This window comes from Metopolophium dirhodum, chromosome 1, assembly GCF_019925205.1.
Source record: "Metopolophium dirhodum isolate CAU chromosome 1, ASM1992520v1, whole genome shotgun sequence".
NCBI lineage: Eukaryota > Metazoa > Arthropoda > Insecta > Hemiptera > Aphididae > Metopolophium > Metopolophium dirhodum.
Genome location: NC_083560.1, coordinates 42,105,991 through 42,126,614, shown reverse-complemented (window position 1 = coordinate 42,126,614; position 20,624 = coordinate 42,105,991). Strand labels below are relative to the sequence as shown.

Here is a 20,624-nt window from a genome sequence, read left to right as displayed (position 1 = left end):
GTATCCGCAGACAAACCACAGACGACAGTATAATGATTAATGTATAAATAAATAATATTTATAAATAAACAATAGTGAATATGCAACGATAGGCTAGGCCACGTCACCAAAAGAAAATAAGTTGTTATTCGAAAAAAAAAATGGAAAATATACCTTCTATAATAGATGGATAAAATGAAATTGCCGTAGCTTCGTCGTCTATCCTAGTATCCTAGGTTTAAACCCGTGCCGTACCTATTACTTAAAGCGTTTTCCGCCATTTCGCAGCCGCAAATTGTTTTTTCAATCGCGATTTCTTAAACAGCTTACGGACGGGGACGAACACGTGCATATAACATACTAAAAGTTTTCCCTCCCCTTTTTTTTGAATTAAGTATTTCTCGGCCATGTTTCAACTTAGGGCAACCGTTCCTTCACCAAACGGGAGTTATTATTTTTCGTGTTTTTTGTACTTAAAAAATTACATAGTTATGTGGTTTTTGAATTTTTGGTTTTCATTTGATCTGTACAAAAGTCGAGATCCTCATATTTTGGCGTACGCCGATTCGAAAAGGATTTATGGTCAAAGTGCGTAGGTACGAAGATTATTTCGCTCATAACCGGGGTAGTAAAAAGTAAAAAACGCATTACGTGATTATTCGTACATCAATATATTTCCTTATTTTATAATATGTCCGTTTAACATTTTGAGTAATAATTATTTTGAACTTTTTTCGTTATACCTATTTACATATTTAACGTGTTACCCTTAGATCTGTGCTGTTTGTGTATTTGATTGCCAGCGTGGTAGTTTCTAATTTTAAATACAATTAATAAAATTAATTAATCATTGTTGGTATATAACATTTTGTAATAAAATGTTGACCTAACACAACCTAAAGCGTAATCGTTTGATTTGATTTATTATGTCTTTTTAGTTAAGTTTTTTGATTTTAATAATTTCTGTCAATGAAATCTTTTTAAACGCATTTTATGAATTATTTTAATTTTATTTGTTTTCATAATTTTGGCCAGTTTTTATTTACGACGGAGTTCGTAAACGATTATAATAATATAATCTATGCATGTACATTTTTTACAAACAACAGACATTTAAGATATATTTCGAATTTCAAATGACGAATAAAAACGTCAAATGGCTTATTAAACAATATCGAACAGCTCAGGTCCAACATCATTAATCATTGTAAATGTTTCTAAATGTATTTTTGTACAATAATTCGTATATAATACGTATATAAACACTGCATTTGTGTTGGTTGACGTTGTGCCGTTGTAAATTATTATTATCTAAAAATAAAATATAAAGAAGTTATTGAAAATATATTAAATTGTTTTCCTTGTTTATTAAATTATTGCTATCAACACATCGGAGACGGCAATTTTTTAAGGCATTGTTACGTTGATGACGAGTGCCGTGTCTAACACGGTCATAGTTTTTTAGTATCTGAGACAACGCTATTTTTATACATTGCAACATTGAGGACGCTTATCGTGTTTAAAACGGGCAATATTTTTGAGCCTAAAAGACGAACACCGTGTTTTACAAGAAATCGTTTAAGTATATCGATATTTAATTTACATTCAATTATAATATAAATTGTATTAAAATATCACAATACCAACAATTGTTTCGATATTTTTTTCTGTCATATTATATTATAGTCCAAAAATTATAATAAATATATTAACTATGTTATTGACATTTCTCCATCGACCATTGATTGTGTACTATATATTGTCCTGAGCGTCAAATTCTATAATTTGATTGTTGTTGGCTTGTTCTATTCGTTTTCTTTGTTTATAACTATTCGTATTATTTATTAATATATTAATTAATACTAATACTCGAACTAATTATCACTATGAATCGCATTAATGACGATGAAATCATTTATTTATTAACGGATGAAAACAGTGGTTTTGAACTTGATTACAATGATTTTGGTTAGTAATTAAGAAAATGAAAAAAAAAATAATAATTTTCACGAATACCTACTTATTAATTATTATTATTTAGATGAAGATGTAACAGACGATTTAAATAAAACTTATACTAATTTGGCTCCTGTTGTACCCGAATTGTTTAACTACATTGATGCTTTTGATCAACAAAATCTTGAACAACGAAATGGTAATTTATTATTAAATAACTGTTTATTTCATATCAGTTGTTTTAGTTATTTATCCTTTTTGTTTTAATTAGTAGAAAAAATTATTTAAAATTATTATTTATCATTTAGAAATTACATTTTTATTTTTTAAAAAATATTATTAGATGTTATGGAATACAATGAAATTATGGCTACTCCGCTTAATGAGGAACAACCTACAACTGATGCACATACATGGGGATTTGAAAGCGATGAAGAAGATGAAGGTCGTTCAATGCATGTACCTACCAGCAACTTATAAATTACCTGTGAGTCACAGAAGACAAGGGACTCTTCCGAAATGGCGACAAAAAAATTCAAAAACTAAACCACGTTCATTTACTGGCAATCAGCACATTACAAATGAAACAAGCGAGAACTCCACTGAGCTAGAGTGTTTTCAGTTATATTTCCCACAATTTATTGTTAAACTAATAAAAAAGAAACAAATAGATATGCGTTTTCAGTAATTCGTTCCATAAAAAGACGTAATATTATAAAAAAAATTTAGTTTGGCATTAGTGGAAGCCTTTAAATATTTCCGAAGTGTATACATTTTTTTCCATAATTTTACACATGAGTTAGGTTGAAAAACCGCACATTAAAGATTATTGGTCAACTAACCCTGTCTTACAAACAACATACGCTTCTGAACTCATGAAAAGGGACAGGTTTATAAGTATTTTTTCTATGTTACATATAGCAAATAACGAGAAATATGTTCGGAAAGGTCAACCTGGGCGTATGAAAGCTTGTATAAAATTAGATCGTATGTAAATTTTTTAAACGATAAAATTTCAACATTATATTATCTTGGGAAAAATATTACTGTTGATGAAGGGGTGTGTCCTTTTCGCGGAAGAGTACATTTTAGGGTGTATATGAAGAATAAATCAGAAAAATATGGTATGAAATTATACATTGCTTCTGACCCTCTAACAGGATACACATTAAGTTTTGAGATTTATTCTGGGAAAGGATAGGAAAATAATTCGATTATACCTCTATACAGTCGCTTATTAAAACAGTATTTCGACAGAGGCCATACTATTTACATGGATAGATTTTACACTAGTCCTATGGTATTGGAGTATCTTTGGGATAGTAAAACGAACGGTGTAGGAACGGTGATGGCAAATCGTAGAGGACTTCCAAAAGATACAGAAGTTAATGTTAAATTAAAAAAAGGTGAATTGGCTTTTGGTAGGAACGGCCCACAAATTTGCATTAAGTGGAAAGACACGAGAGACGTTCTTGTTATGTCAACATGTCACTCAGCTGACATGGCACCTGTGACTGTCAAAGCTACGGGAGGTCCAATTCAAAAATTTAATCCCGTGGCCATCATCGATTATAACAAATATAAAACGGGAGTAGACCACGGTGATCAGATGATCACCTACTACCCCTTCAAACGTAAAACTTTAAAGTGATGGAAAAAAATGTTTTTTTATTTATTTCAAATTAGTGTGGTCAATAGTTTTATAATATATAAGCATTATGCCTTACAAAATAAAAATCCCTGTTTGAAAACGTTTATGCTCAATCTTTGTCAACAAATGGCCGAGAAAGCAGGTGAAATAATCAAGACTGACACGGGATATGAGCCAAATAATGTTGATAGACTTACTGGTAGACATTTTATAAAAAAAATTCCACCTACACCAAAGAAAGCTAACCCTCGTAGAACGTGCAAAGTGTGCTAAAAAAAAATTAAAACGTGAAAATTAGATCGTTGTAAAAAAGAAACGTCATACTATTGTCCAATTTGTGATGTGCCGCATTGCATTGACAATTGTTTTGAAATTTACCACACGAAAAAACAATATTGGTAAAAATGTATAAATTATTATTATATTGTATCAACTTAAAAAGGTAATAAGTAATAACCTATATTATATTATGTTTATCTGTTAATTTTTATGATTACAAAGTTATAAACATTACATACATCGCGTGTTTACAGAAAAATAATATTACCAAAACGAAACAATAATACCATTATTTTTTTAGTCCTTTTCTCCTACTATAAAAAAAAAGTATTGTAGCTAGTATTATACTTAATACTCGTATTTATATAAAATATGACAAGATAAAATAAAATAATTATCTCGGTCAACTTTTTGTTTTGACTATTGGAACTGTCGTAATAAGCCGTATATTACTGATATCGTGTTTTAGATAATCATATTTATTTTTAGACCTATTTTTAGATCAACACTCAGAGAGTTCGATGAAAAAAAAAGAAGTTAGTCGGATTATTCAATAGCGAGTAAAAAAATATAGAAAACATGAGAAATCAGCCCGTCCACACAACAAATAATTGGCGGGAAATGTTCGTCCGTAGATTATATTAAACACACGTACCGCGTTAAACGCGGCATTCGTCTCCAACGTATTACCATTGTAAAAATTCTCTCACGTATCTTGAAATCGTGGCCGTGTCTATAGGTACAGTTTCCTAGCCGCTTCTAGTCGCAAAGGCTGGCCGCACCATACTGCTCACGGACGAGTACAGACGCCGGCCGCAGCGGCTATAATGCTGTTCCATAGCAGAGCAGTCGTTGTGGCTCGACGCTGCGGCCAGCCGTTGCGACTAGCCGTGGCTAGGAAACCGTACCTTAACACGGTACTCGTCTCCAATGTGTTAAAAACCACAATATGTAAAACCCATAAATAGTTAGTTTGATGGAAATATTATTTTAGTAATTTGGACGACGGTCGTCAATTTAGTGAAACTACCGACCGACAGTTTCAATCGCAACATCGTGTATAGTTTGTTTAGCTAATATAATGTATTAGCATATATGCAGAGACGAACCTAAGGTGGGTCATGGGAGGTGTTACACCCCCCCCCTCTCCCACTCAGCAATATTTGATTTTTAGTCGGCAAAATGGAATTTATTTTCACCTGAATTAAACCAATTTTTTCAAGACGAGAAAAGGAAAATTAAATAAATTGTTTAAATGTTAATATTGTTTTAACTCAATATTTTTGTAAGGGGTTATGGAGCGGATTCGGAAAAGTACATCGAGGACTGAGACACGATTGAGCATAAAACACCTTTTTGTATTGCATTTTCAAGCTTAATTATATCAGAATCACATTTATGTCACCCCTCTTCACCACCCACTCAATAATCAAAAACTCTGGGCCTACGCCACTGTAGTCTGCAAGTATTCATTGTAATAACTAACAAGTAATACATTTAGTACTGTATAGGTAACAAAATTTATTTATTTAGAATGGATTATTTTTTAATAATAATAACAGTAATAATAACAGATCGCCGGGACACGGCTTGCTAGAAAGAATAATTCAATTTTAAAATATAATTAATATTATATATATATGATATTATAATATACAATAAGCGATGATCGACGGCCGGAAATACTGAAAAAATAGCTAGATAAACCACAAACCAGTCAATACATGTATGGGAAATTTGTCAAAATTAAGTGCGATCGTTGGCCACTAGGAGACACTCAACTGCGGCAAGGCGGTATTAATAAACATTATATTATGCCGCCGCCGCCGCCGCATAGCCGTTGAGTTATAGTCTAGTTCTATCTACGGAAAATTTATATTCAGATGCATCAATGCATCAATTATGCATCAATTTTTTTCTTTAATACTTAGGTATTCAATATTTACTAAGTAGCTAATTAATTGATTTGAATTTTGAACTAATAACCATAAACTTTTATATAATTTATACCTATCACTGTATTCAGGGAAAGGAGGTTTTATCTATCTGTTAACTATCCATTTTTTTAGTAGACCTATAGAAAATAACTTATTCAAAATGTTCTTGTATGTACTTTGGTTGCATTAACTTTGTTTTAGTTTCACACAAAGATAAAACATTGATTTTTTATTTCATGCTTATTATTATAAATTAAACAGTGATGTTATTTAATTATCTAGTTACATTGAATATTGATCTTCGTACATTATAACATTTTATTTAAAATATGCTGTATATCTCCCAATCTGAGGAATGAAATTATGTCTTCCCTTTTCTGAAATTGTTTAAATTAAAAAACGAATTAACATTTTATCATGGATATATTTTAATTTTGATTCCATTGATTTTCTAAAATGCCCCGTTTGCTTCAAGCGGGGACATACCGCCGCCCAGTGCATTTTCGGTAAGCGAGCCGCGGATGTCGCCAAAGACCCGGTTGCTGAGGCTGCTAATAGAGCAGCCATCGCATTAGCTAATAAATTAAAAGAAGAAGCTGCTCTGGTTGCTTTGCAGCAGCAGGGAAAACAGCCACCACCACCACAACAACAGCAGCAGCAAGAACAACAGCCACCACAACCACATGTAATATATTATGTATTGTCAACTAAAATATGAAAAAAAAAATGTATTCAGTGTGTTTTCATTTCCTGGTCATCATTATAGTGTATCAATTGGAGTTACTAATTTGTAGGTGTGTTGCAGTCTTGAAAAGAATACTTTTATTTTGTATTCGAATAAATGTATTCAGAATACGTATTCGAATAGTTCTTAAAAAATATATTCAGAACACATATTCGAATACTTTAAAAAGTATTTAAATACTATTAGAATACTATTAGAATACTTTCACAACTAGTTTTTGAATGTTTGATAATTAACATTTATTAATTAATAATTAAAAATACATAGTAATATGATACAGCCGATATGGGCCATGTAGGATACAACACATTGGTGTTTATACAATTAATCATATCATGGGCCAATATTATATTTCGTTCAAAGAATAAAATTAATGTTCATGATTTATAGTATGTCTTGTCACAAATTTAAAACTATTTTTCTGGATCAGTAAAAAGTATTTTTTTATGAATAAAAAATACGAATAAAAGTATTCAAATACTTTACAAGACTGGTGTCTTGTAATTTCAAAATATGCATAAATTTAATGATAACGATGTTTAAAATTGAAAATAGTACATACGTTAATCGATATTAGATGGTAGCTTTAATAATTTTAATCTAATATTTGACATTATTAGATAAATAATCAAACGATCAAATAATAATAATTAGCTATGTAAAATAAAATTAAATACATCAATACTTTATGAGATATAAATTAATAAGAATTAATATTTTTTTATTCACGAAACTTAGCATTAGTCATATAAAATTTCAAATATCTTGATCAATAGAATTTTTATGATTTCTTACAGTTACTGAAACAAATGTATAATGTAAATACTTATTAATTATGTATTATATTAAATGAATACAGCAAAGGTACTCCCCTACTGAGTTTGGGAACAATTGTAACATCTTTGTTAATATTATTTATTTCTAAGAAAATACACAAGTCAACAGGCTCAATGCACTACCACATCAACATCAGACCACCTCTACAACGCCGCCTCCAACGAGGACGCCCGCATGACCTAATTTATCAAGAAACATAAGCCTCTAACCATTTTTATCACATAACTTAAAATTGTAATAATTTAATTATTGCGTCAAACATGCCAAAATGTATTACCTTTCCTACATCTCTAGGCATAGATGGCAAAAGCTAGGAGTACCTTATTGTAAATAAAAAAATAATAAAAAAAAAAAGATATTGCACTCATTTTAAATAACTTATAATCTTTATAAATATGTATATATTAGACATTGACTTTCACAGTAAATCCATAAAATTTCATAAAAAAAAAAAAGGTTACAAACGTACCCCGTTTTTATTTTGTCAATATTTGAACTTCAAATGTTAATACTAAGAAAAAATTGTACCTATATAATTCCGTTGATCACTTTTGAATTGCTATAAGACCAACTTATAAGAAAATTTGTATTCAATTCCCAAGTATTTTAAATCAGCAAACAATTGTTTATCAACAGTAATATTTCAAATGCCTATGAATAGCTTAAAAATAAGATTTCTTAAAGGGAATTTGTAAATACTTTTATTAACAAGATAAAAGCTATTTTTTGTAAATTAATTGTTTTGGTTTTTTTTGCAGGGCGCTTAACCAAGGCACCTTGGAAGAGATTAATATCTCAATTATGAATATGCCGGGAGACTATGCTCTAGGACATTGTGTGGCCAAAGATATGCGTATGAGTGCTGGTATCGCCATATATTTCAAGTTAGTGAATAACATAGTTTTATTGATAAAATATTGTTAATGTTTTTAATTTATGAATTCAAATATAATTTAGGAGCATTTATAAGAGAGTTGGCGAACTGATGGACCAAAGACAAGATGTTCGCAGCGTAGCATATTTGCAAGAAAATGATCGATTTATTTACTATTTAATTACCAAGGAGCTTAGCAACCAAAAACCAACGTACAATAGTATAACTGCGGCTATTGCAAAATTACATGATCTTATTGTAGAACATGGTGTTAAAAAACTAGCTATCCCACGTATTGGCTGTGGTCTAGACAAATATTAGAATGGTCCATAGTAAGAGGCATTATTGAAAATTTATTTCAAAATGTAGGATGTACAGTCAAAATTTGTCATTTTACACATGTAATTTTACTTAATTCAGCCATCATAACAAGCAATTATATGAAATGAGTTTACTTATGTTTTTATTTTTTACAGAATTTGTCAAAAGAGTCAGAATTACTTCGAGTTCAACATCCAAGTACTATGAAAGTTTTTAGAAGTATCAAGGATATAAAAAGGCGAGCATTTGAAAAACTGAATATTATATTATTTTCTCAGAAAACTACTTTACCAGTGTATTGGGATCAACATTTTCAATCAGTCAATGAAAAATACTGCTTTAAGTCACAATACTATGAAGACTATCAAGCAGATCTTGAAGTCGGACAGTGTTTATATTACAGCACAATAGAAGCTCATATATTTGTTATCATCACAAACAAAAATACAACAGACCATTTTTCATATCAAAACTTGTAAAAAGGACTTGCACAAATAAAAATGCTGATCAAGAATGATCAGTGGCAGCCAACATTTATTATACACAGAATGAATAATCATATATTTGAAGATCTCATAAATGAAAAAATTGTATCCCTAATATGTTCAGCTTTTTTAGAATTGACTCCATGTTTAATTTTTCAATTAGTAAGCAGTAATTCTTAAACAAACTGAAGTTAACAAAATATACTTTTGTTGAGTTCTAAATTCACGGAATATCTTACATGGCATAAATGAACGATTTAAGTTGGTTGTATTAATTATTACATTTATTTGTCGTTTTATAATTTGAGTTTGAACATTTTAGTAAAATATAGAATTCAAAGACATTAAACAGTTTCTTTTCTTTTCTCTACTCTTAGTTTGGCTAGATGTAGCTCACAAAGTACCTGGACTAGGGTATGGTCGCATTTGAAATAGTGGTCCTGAGGCTGTTGTGTTCACCCCTGACTTAGCTTCAACTTACTGTTAAGCCGTCGCTCAAAGAACCCCTAAAAGTATAATACATGGTTAATAAAACTTATGTTAACTATAATTATTTAGTTAATACAATGTATGTATTAATCATATAAATGTAGTAACAAAAATATAATGAGAATACTGTAGTGATCCTACGTACAGTTGAATAGATGCAGGTATTAAAACTTGAGTTACCACCCGGATGTGATTAATATAACAAAATTCTAATTGTTGAATTTTGCTAGTACTAACTATTTATTGTAATACTGCTAAGCCTTTTCTGCGATAATCATAGTATTGGGTTTTCAATATATATTATTATAATGCTTGCCTCCAGTACCATGACAATACACTGATTAATCCAACGAATATTTCAATATGGTTTGTTGGTTTGGGGGAAGGTATAAATGAGTACGCTGTCAGATCACTGAAAATACTACAATGAAAAATCATTAGAATTTGTGTATATAATATGTAGAAATGCTTAAGTAAGTTTACTATTTTATTCAGAATTAAAACAAACTTTAAAAATTTGAATTTTGAAATTTATTGATTTATCTGTTTTGTAGATAGTAAGATTGTATTATCTTAAATCATCATTTTGATAATGAAATCTATAAACATAACATCAATTGTATGTCCAATATTTAAATTGGTAACCGTCCCTAACCCTAACCGCAATTATATTTAATAATATGTTATCAACGTTTAATAAACCACGATTATTGATAAAGCAAGTTTTTTTATCTTTTTTTTTTAAATTTGTATAATTTTTTGAAAGTACCTGGAGTGACCTGGATAACTACTTGAATATTCATAAAACTGAACATTTTAATGAAATCTACGTACAATTCCCAATAACACACCAGACATTTCAGCTCTTCCATTAACTTGTTTACCTAGTAAGTCATTATGATTTTGAATATTTTTCATAGAGATCCATTTATAATAATTATTTAATATAATATTTTTAAATTTTGTCTAGGAATACATGATAGTATTGTCGTATTGACTACACTTTTTCTCCTAGAACATCAACATAACTTCCAAGTGAAAAATCTAGATATTTAGATTCTCCTTTGGGTTTCATAAGTCCTTGTAAGATTTAATCAAACTATTTTATTATATGATTACTAAAATTATATGAATATGATTTAGATTCTTCAGTTTGGTATGAAGAAATACCCAGAAACGTTTTGTACACCAACAATTGAAGAATGAGAAAGAAACTCAATTTTATCTCGCTGTGTGAAAAACATTTGTTGTCACCCAGTAGTACAATCTCAAACAATGTGCAACGCGAGAAACCCTTATGGACAGGTACACAAATTATATGAAACAATTAGCGTTAACAATCTACTTCTCAGGCCTAGTTCTCATAAATCAAGGATAAAATGTGAGTCTATTTTGCAGTCAAAGTTTTTCAAAAGGATGAATTTCATAAACCTTAATTTTGTAGATTTTATTTTACATTACTGTTTAAATATTTCTAGGTGCAATATTGACAATCAAGGGAGACGAAAAAACCATTGAAAAAACAAAGTGTAAATGAATCTCAAGTTATGACTACCTACAACAATCACTTTTAAACTCTTATAATGTAAAACACAGAAGTTGTGTTGTGTTACAATATTACAATAATGTATTATTGGTAGGTTCAGTGGTGTATTGGTAAATATATTTATGGGTATACGCACGACGCACCAATAAAATATGTATGTAACCTAAACGATCAAATTATATCATCGTATATATTATATAACGTTATTGCAGTTCAATTAGTACATAGTTTTTAACTTTATTTTATTCATTTTTGTATACATAATGTAACAATAGAAAATAAAACAAAATCAACTCGAATGTCAAAAAAATTAAAATAATAATATTATTATTTTAGGTACAATCTATAGAATTTTCCACAAAGATTTTTTGAATTCAATATTGGGTTTACTAAATTGAACTTAGTCTTAAAATACATTAAAGTATTAAACACAACGCATATTGTTATATAACTTATATTCAATACCTATTTCAATTGATAAATAATTCATTAATACATAAATTTATTAATACGAATAACGTTTTTTTCCTATATGAACTATTAAATAAATTTTTAATCTTATTTGGTTTTCTGGTTATTTTGGAAGCGTATACCCGTAAAATAAGATTTTACATTGGGTATACGCCGAAAATCGAAAATCTTCTGATGGGTATACGGAGTATACCCGCGTACCCGTACCAATACACCACTGGGTAGGTTATGATAAACAACAGTATCTCAACTTTTAACTATATTTTTATAAAAGTTATTTTATATTTTAGTCTACATTCTGGGCCTGAACAACACAGGAAATCAATGAATATATATTCAAAATAAATATATATAACAACTGCTATTTGACAACTTGAGGTAATTCTTATCAAACTTCTGATTGGTATTCATCGATACGAATCAGTCATTAAATAAACCTATTGTGTCTGAATCAAATACAGTTTAAATTAGTAAGTATAGATATTATAATAATTAATAGTGTATTAATTTTATTTCTTTTCAGTTATAAGCATTTATATTATTATTTCCACACAGCATTATGGCTTTTGAAAATGTATTTGGAAATAAACTATCAGCTAACAGTACGTCATTGATTTGAGCAATAGGTATCCTCTACGGAAATTGTATGTGCTAGTTTAAAATTGTTTGATTTATTTTATTTGATTAGTGTTGTCTTGACATTGTGTAAAATTAACGCAGGGGACACAGGCCAAAACAAAAGACTCCACAGTCAGGAAAATTCTAAGGAGAAATTAGTATTTTTTTGGTCAAATACAGCTGCGGCAAGTGTAAGGTAATACATTATTAAATGGATAGTTAATGTCTTAATCATTAATGAGTTCTGAACCCAAAGAATATATTATTCAAAATTTAAATTTAAAACAGTACCTATTTTTAATGATTTTTGGTCTGTTATAATTTATAAACATCCTAATTAATATTTTGTAAATTAGTATTCACAGTATGCATTAAATTCTTATTCCCCATGATTGTTATTGTAATTCCCCATATTTTACTTAGTACAAGGGCTACTGTCCGCCCCTTGATAAACACTGGCTAGATGAATACAAAGATATCATGTAATTTTATAACCTAGGTATTTATGTTTTGAACTTCTTAATAATTAATACTTTTAGTATTACTAGTAATACTTTAGGAAAAAAAGTAACTTTCGTTATTTTAGTTCATCATGATATGCAATATGTACGTAGTGCTTTAATTCAATTTGAATACGAATCAATTAAATCTATATTATACTGATAGGGAAAAACTATAACTTTAGCAGTCTTGTAAAGTATTCGTATAAAAGTATTTGAATACTTTTTTTGTATTCGAATACTATTTTAAATACTTTTTTTAAAAAGTATTCTGAATACTTTTATTTGTATTTTTTATTTATTAAAAAAATACTTTTTTTCTATCCAGAAAAATAGTTTTAAATATGTAACAAGAAATATTATAAATCATGAACATTAATTTTATTATTTTAATGAAATATAATATTGGCCCATGATATGATTATTTTTATGAACACCAATGTGTTGTATTCCGTGTGGTCCGTATCGGCCGTATCATATGTGGTCAGAATTTATGTACAACTTATGATTACAATGTATTTTTAATTATTAATTAATAAATGTTACCAACCATTCAAAAACTGACAAAAACTAGTAGTGAAAAAAAGTATTTGAATATGTATTCTGAATATATTTTTTAAGAACTATTCGAATACGTATTCTGAATACCTTAATTCTCATTTATTCGAGTATGTATTCAGAATACAAAATTAAAGTATTCTTTACAAGACTGACTTAAGGTCTTAATAGACAGATACCTAAGGTAACTAAATTTATCTTTTTAATTACTGATTAGGATTATCTATTTAACAAAATTCCACAAATTGTTCTAATCACATTTTTATTTCAGAAATGTAACTTCATCAAAAATGTATTTTGGAGATGTCAACAATTATGATTACCATATTGATTGTACCTTTTATATTGGATTGATCGTTGTTGAAACGTCTAGTGAGTATATTTTTAAACATTCAATATAAATCAAACAAATCAAAACACTTATTGCCGTCCCACTTGAAATATCAGACTGAGGACTGTCAGTTATGCATGAATTAATTAAATAAAATCATGACTGGTGTGGTTACAAATTGTGTTTTAAAATGATGTCTAGTGATTTGCATACCTATGTAAATGAGTGTTGGAATTAACTTATTTTCCAAGTTACTGTAACAAGACTAGTTTGAAACAGCTAATAAAATTAATTAAATCTGGTATCTTTTTGTGGTTATTTCTTAATTTACTCTGTATATATATATTTTTTCATTAATTCCTAGAAACAATCTCAATAGCATTTTGACAAAACCGTGTAAATTTTTTTTTACATATTATAATACTACACTTGGTACCCATTTGTTGTGTAGAACATTTTCTTAGCATGCAAGAAATATCTTATAAAGTTATCTAAAATCTGTGATAATAATCTTATTAGATAGGTACATTACCTGTTGTTTTAAATATATTATTACATACAAATAACTTCTTTTTATAGATATTGTTTGAATATTTCATAATTTCTTAAGTGTTTTTATTTTACATTCACACACATCAGACATTTGTTATAATCGATTACTAAGTAAAACACTAACTTTGATCCAGACTGCGGACAGTTATGCATGAATAAATTGAATTAAAAGTCAGATGATATATTAAATGCATTACTGTTGTGGTTACAAATTGTGTTTTTAAACTATGTCAGATGGTTGTGATGAAATTACTGTTACCACTAGGTTTAACTTATCTTTTGTTACCTAACCTTTCTGTGTAAAGTAATTTACACATACCTACTTATATAACTTATTGAGACATACTGTACCAGACATTTGTCATTATCTATTATTTATCTTATTGTGACTTGGGTAATATTTTTAACTTCTCAATAATTAAGATGTAATGAAAATGTCCATAATGCAATTTGTAGCGTGCTTTACTCTGTAGTCTAATAATTTCTATAAATTTTCATTTCATCATTTCTGACAAAAAAAAAACAGTAGAAATCATTGATTTCATAATTATAAATTCTGTCTCTTTTAGGGATGCAATTTATCTCTATCCAGCGGCAACACAGAGAACATGACACCCATTCTACACAGTCATCTTCGGGGAGACTTCGGTCCTTATTTGAATGTCGGCTACAGTATATAAGCATACGTTTGTTATGTCTTCAGAATTTTTTAAGAGATAATTTTTTAAATATTCTCTGTACGTTTGAGGATTAAAGTCTAAACTGAACTCAGAATTGTCTATGATTTTAAATGCGTAGTATATTAAATAAATTCCACAATTAAATGAATCTTTTTGTTGTGGAACGTTTTTTAAAGGGCATAGAATATGTAATAACGGTGGACATTGTTATCTGTCGTTACCGTACATTACATCTGATTTCAACATTTTACATACCTGTTTGAAACGAGCTATTGCTAATCAACTTTCTGTGTCATATGGATTAAATGGATCCATGATGTAACACTCTTTGGTTTTGAAATTTATAATAACTACTATAAAGTGACGAGTATTAAGTAACCATGGTAGAATAACCGTACTGTCCTGAGTAAAAGTAATTTTGCTATGCACTTCACCAATTTCTCTTTTTTCCAACAGCGATCTCGCACGGTTGACTGATAAAATGCGTGTTTTTTAAATCCAGCTTTTTAGCATATAACATCAAACAGATATTTACAACAAAGTTACACAACCATTCCTCCTCAAACAATGTAACAAAATCTTGGAAGTATAGGTCGATCAAGATATCACAATTTTGTTCTTTATCAAATATGTAACTATAAGTTCCAACTATATAATTATTATTCTCTGCCATTCGTTTGTAGTATGTCAAATCTTTAGGTAGCATATTTTTGTGTAAATCTAAAGATTGCACTGATCGTTGAAACGGAGATTTATGACTGCCAGGTGTCGAAACCGATTTCATTAAAAAAATATCGTCCAATGGCTTACTCAAACATGTACAACCAAACCGTTGTTAATTGGCTCATCAACAGTGAACCTAGTTTCATTGTCACATTCTATAACCACAACGCTTTTGATACCATCGACCACTTTGGGCGAAATGTTATTTTTATCTGCCGTAATGGCCGAAGACTTTGGGATTTTTAGCGACAGTGATTTGAAAGGACGGTAGTCGGTGTGTTGGAGATGTTTGTATTGTTTTTATTTTTTTCCCCAACTTTCTGTTTTGTCTAAATGGTTAAGGCTAGACAATTCTGAAATTTTTCTTTTTCCATTTTCTTTAGTTGTACTCTGTTTAAACTTACTGTCAAAATCTCTGTCAATTTCCTTTTCTAATATTGTACTTCATTTGTTTGTGTACATTCGTCACACGCTGTCTCATAAGTTTTAAAAACCGGCCGCAACTAAACCTACGGTCGCCTTCTAGTATGTCTTGTTTGACTGTTTTAAACCAAGATTCAACGGTAGCATTACTCTGGCGGATTTCAATGCCATTGTTGACTTTATTATTCATAATAGGTGTCCACAGTGCTAAGAAAGGTACACACTTAGCTATAAACTTGTATTCATCATAATATTCATTAATGCTTATATTTTCAATATTTACAGACCAATTTATTTAAGACTTCAGATTCAATTTGTTCTTTGATTGACTGAAATCTACTGAACATTATGGAATTACTTGTGTTGGATTCGCATAGAAATTTATTTATTTCCTCCAAGTGATCCTCACCTTCGTTGTTCGATTCATTTGGGAATCGGTATTTATCATTACACTTGGCTCTCATTGTACTAATGGCATTTTTTGTGTCTGCTGTACCATAAGGTGACAACAGTATTACTGAAAATATTTTGAACCATTGTTCAACATCTGTCAAACTGGTTGTGTTAAAAAGTATACATATCCAATGAATAACATGATTTCTTTTGGTTTTTTCTACAGTCTTACAATGGTTTTTCTCAGATTGAAAATATGTGTAGACATGGTTTACTATAATTTTTGTGTAATGATTTGCACATATATTTATGATGGTGACATTAGATTCGTCGTGGTTTTCAACCAATACTCTGTAACACCAGTTAAGGTAGTCGAATATAGAAGTAAAACCATTCCATCCTATACACAAGGCATTCGTTTGGGCATAACTGAAATCTGTCACTATATTTGTGAATACTGGCCAAGTCAGTTGGTGTTTCAAAACGAATGCTTTAAAAGCGTTCAGCCATTGTGAAATCGCAACAATGTCGTGGGCTGAACTAATCATTTCAACAACGGGACACGTGACACTTGAGTTTCTAGGTAATGGGACATTAACAACTAGAACATAGTACAGAATCCTTTTACTGTTCTTGTCAATTTTCCTGACCACTGTACCAGTTGCATCCAAATACCCAGTTACTGGTTTTTGTTTTTTAATCAGATTTTTTAGTATGTCCAACTGCTCGTTACTATAACAGTGAACAGACAGTATGCCGACATGTTTTACAAAGTTGTTTTCTTTGTCATTACACATCAATACAATGTCATGAAAATCATCTTTATCATAATCATAAGCACTTAAGGCCTCTGATCTGATTTTTCTGACGACGTCATCTGATTTAATGCCTTGCAAATTACCACAATTCAACTGAGTGGGTGATGCCATGTCAACAGCGTCCGACCTGAAAGAAAACGTTTTAGTCTTTTTTAGCGCTTCTATGTTTAAGTCTCGCTGAAATCCTTTTACGTGGTTTGTGAGACCATTGTCATCTGGATTGTGATGGTAATTTAAACAAGAACTATATACTTTCCCCACAAACTTTCCGTTTTGAGGCTGGACTTTAATTCTAAAAAGTTTACACCTCTCATGGTTACAATACATGTACACATTGCAATGATTTTTAAAATATCTAACCCTTTTTGCATTAACAACACATGTATTGTTCACAGTTCTTATACGCTTTCTAAACATAATAGGATATTTAGTCTTTTCCAAAAGTTTTTACCGTTAATATGTGTATATGTGACGGACAAAGTGGGGTAGTCGGGCATTGTGCAACAATAGCCGGGCATTGTGCACAGTGCCCATCAGTTTCGGGTAAAGTATTCAGTTAGTAATAATTGTTTACTATGACCGGTCATTCTATAACAATGTCTGGGCAATTTGGATTGCCCGACATACTTTTGGTCAATGTAAAAATTTACTGTATAATATATGTCGGTACCGCGGAGACGACCTAAGGACGATACCGCGTCGTCTCGTTATTAAGATATTATATACATAACTCACAATGATAAAATATAACGATTATTAACAATACAAAGATAAAATATAAATATGATAGAAAAATAACAGACGACGCGTATGAGTGTATGTGTGTGTGTGTATGTGTGGCAGGTGTGTGATAGGTGCACGTCTCATATCACTGATGATCGATCAGACTCTGGGTGCAAACACTCCTTTAGTTATCTTATCGACCACCTATCTTTATTATTACTCTGTTATAATTTGGAAAGTTTTGGTTATGATGTGGGTATTTGTCTAAAATTATTTGAGCAATACTCCAGTACTGCAGATATACTGTGTAGTGTGTTCAGTGTTCAGTGTTGTTCAGTGACGTTTGTAATATTGTGTTAATTTTTTTTCCGCAACTTTTACCATGAAAACCGAATTTAATAGACGTTTAAAGTTATTATACAGTGAAAAAAATGCCAATAGTACATTTTTAAGTAAAATAAAATATATGGAACTAATAAATAAAATTAAAGAAATAAAAACAAAAACCACGGCTAAAACAGGTACAGAATATAAAGCTTTAAAAAAATATGATGTTATGATGGTAGGTGAAGTTGAAAAATTGGTGGTGCCAATATTGCCTACTTGCCTATGTTGCCTATGGAAGTGATATAGAATTAACAACTGTAGATAATACGAAAATTTCAAAAGACAAAAGTATGTCAAATATTTATTTATCTAAAACATTTTATTAATATTGTTTATTAATATTTTTTAGCGGTGACAAATGATGACATTTCCGAAGGTGATGATGATGATAATGAAAGTGATGGAAGTGATATAGAATTAACAACTGTAGATAATACAAAAATTGCAAAAGACAAAAGTATGTCAAATATTTATTTATCTAAAACATTTTATTAATATTATTTATTAATATTTTTTAGCGGTAATAAACGATGGCATTTCCGCAAAACTTAGATCTATTGATCAGAAAAGGTCCAGCTCATTTCAAAATTTACAGAAACAAGCTACGAAAATGAAACAAATGTCTGAAAATAGATTTTGCCAGGGAAAAATTGGCGAGAATGTGATGATAAGAATACCTGATGTAGATAGAGCAAGATGTGATCTTCGCAATATTCTAGGTGTCATACTTTCTGGTAACTTAGAACTTTATATTTATTCTTAAGTATAATTAGTATAAATATAAAATAATTCATAAGTATAAATTTATGCTTTATAGTAAAAGACAATTTGTACGAAATTGGGACCAAGGAAGGAAAAATAAACCAAATGTATAGTTGTAACCAATTTAAGTTATGCAAGGAGTCTTTTATTACGACCGAAGAAGTACCTGAAAACATAATTTCCTTAAGAGAGGTAGCTCGACACAATTCCAACTTGGGCGGTCAAGGATATAATAGATGTGGTTGTACGCAGAAGTGTAAAACAAAAAAATGCAAATGTAAAGCAGCAGGTAAACTATGTAATTCTAAGTGCCACAGTAGCAACCCGTGCTCAAATAAATAAATATGTATACTAATATTCATCTAATAAATAATAATAAATAAATAAATTTAATATTTATTATTATATTGTATTAAATTTATTTAATTGTATTGTTTTGAACATGGTAGCATACATTGCCCTTCAAGGATTCGGTCATTGTACACAATGTCCGAGCAATGTGTTTTATTTTCACTTTAACCACTAAAATTGGGCATTGTACACAATGTCCAGGCACTGTGCACAATGCCCAACTACCTCACCTTGTCCGTAACATATATAACAAAAGAGACCACTCTTCACATGAAAATGTGAATATTCCTTCAAAAAACGGACATTCATCGCTATCGTATTGTTTTGGAAAACAATTTTTTGTTTCCAAAGGCAGCACAACACCAGCCTTAACTGGGGTTTTCTTAAAATAGGCATTTTTAAGGGGACTTGGCACAAGTCCAACATTTTTTCTGCATTCCAATTTACTCGGTGTAACAAAATCAGATTCAACCCTTATGCTTTCTGGTAGAATTGGAGTACTTCAAGGTATTAGTGGATTTCTTATCATCCAACTGTAATCACTTTGAGGCGATACACTTGTGTATTCAAGTGAAACGTGGTCTTTATGCACAAGTTCAGGCTTTGTGTGATCAGAATATGAAATGCAATTTTTTATACTAGAATTTTCATTAAAATAAACACTATTTGAATTCATATTGTTTGTGTTATCTGATGGATTATACAAAGACACATCAAAGTGTTTTTTTAAATTTCCTATACACTTTAGTACGGTTGACATGATTTGCAGCTACTTTAATGTGTTTACATATGGCATTTAGAATTATGCTATTGTAATTTAAGAAATCACTAGACGTATAGTTACAATTTTCAATACATTTTATTATTGTACTATTCATTTCTGACATATTACATAAATCAACATTGTTCATACTTTCAATACGTTTATGAAGAGATGAAGTTTTTCTATTCATAGCATTTGCAATTGATTTTTTTAAACTATTATCATTTTCTTTATTAAAGATGATATTGCAAATATTAGTTACACAACTGTCAGAAACTGAGACATTTCCAAAATTTAAATTTGGATATTGAGTCTTAATATAATGAGCTACCTCATCCAATTTTTTTTCTAAACTCATTTTAAAGCTTATAAATAATTTTTTTCTGTGTCTGAATTACAAATTTATTCCCACTTTTATCTGCCTGAGTAAGACCTCTACGACTTTTTGCTGTCTGAGTTTACCCTCTTCGAC

General features: G+C 29.8%; 2 pseudogenes; both read left to right on the top strand.

The window, feature by feature from the left end:
- The first annotated feature begins 8,167 nt into the window (after positions 1 to 8,167).
- On the top strand, positions 8,168 to 9,244 carry LOC132933493 (uncharacterized; annotated as a pseudogene).
- A 6,358-nt stretch (positions 9,245 to 15,602) lies between these two features.
- LOC132938887 (uncharacterized) lies at positions 15,603 to 16,206 on the top strand (annotated as a pseudogene).
- Positions 16,207 to 20,624: the final 4,418 nt, after the last annotated feature.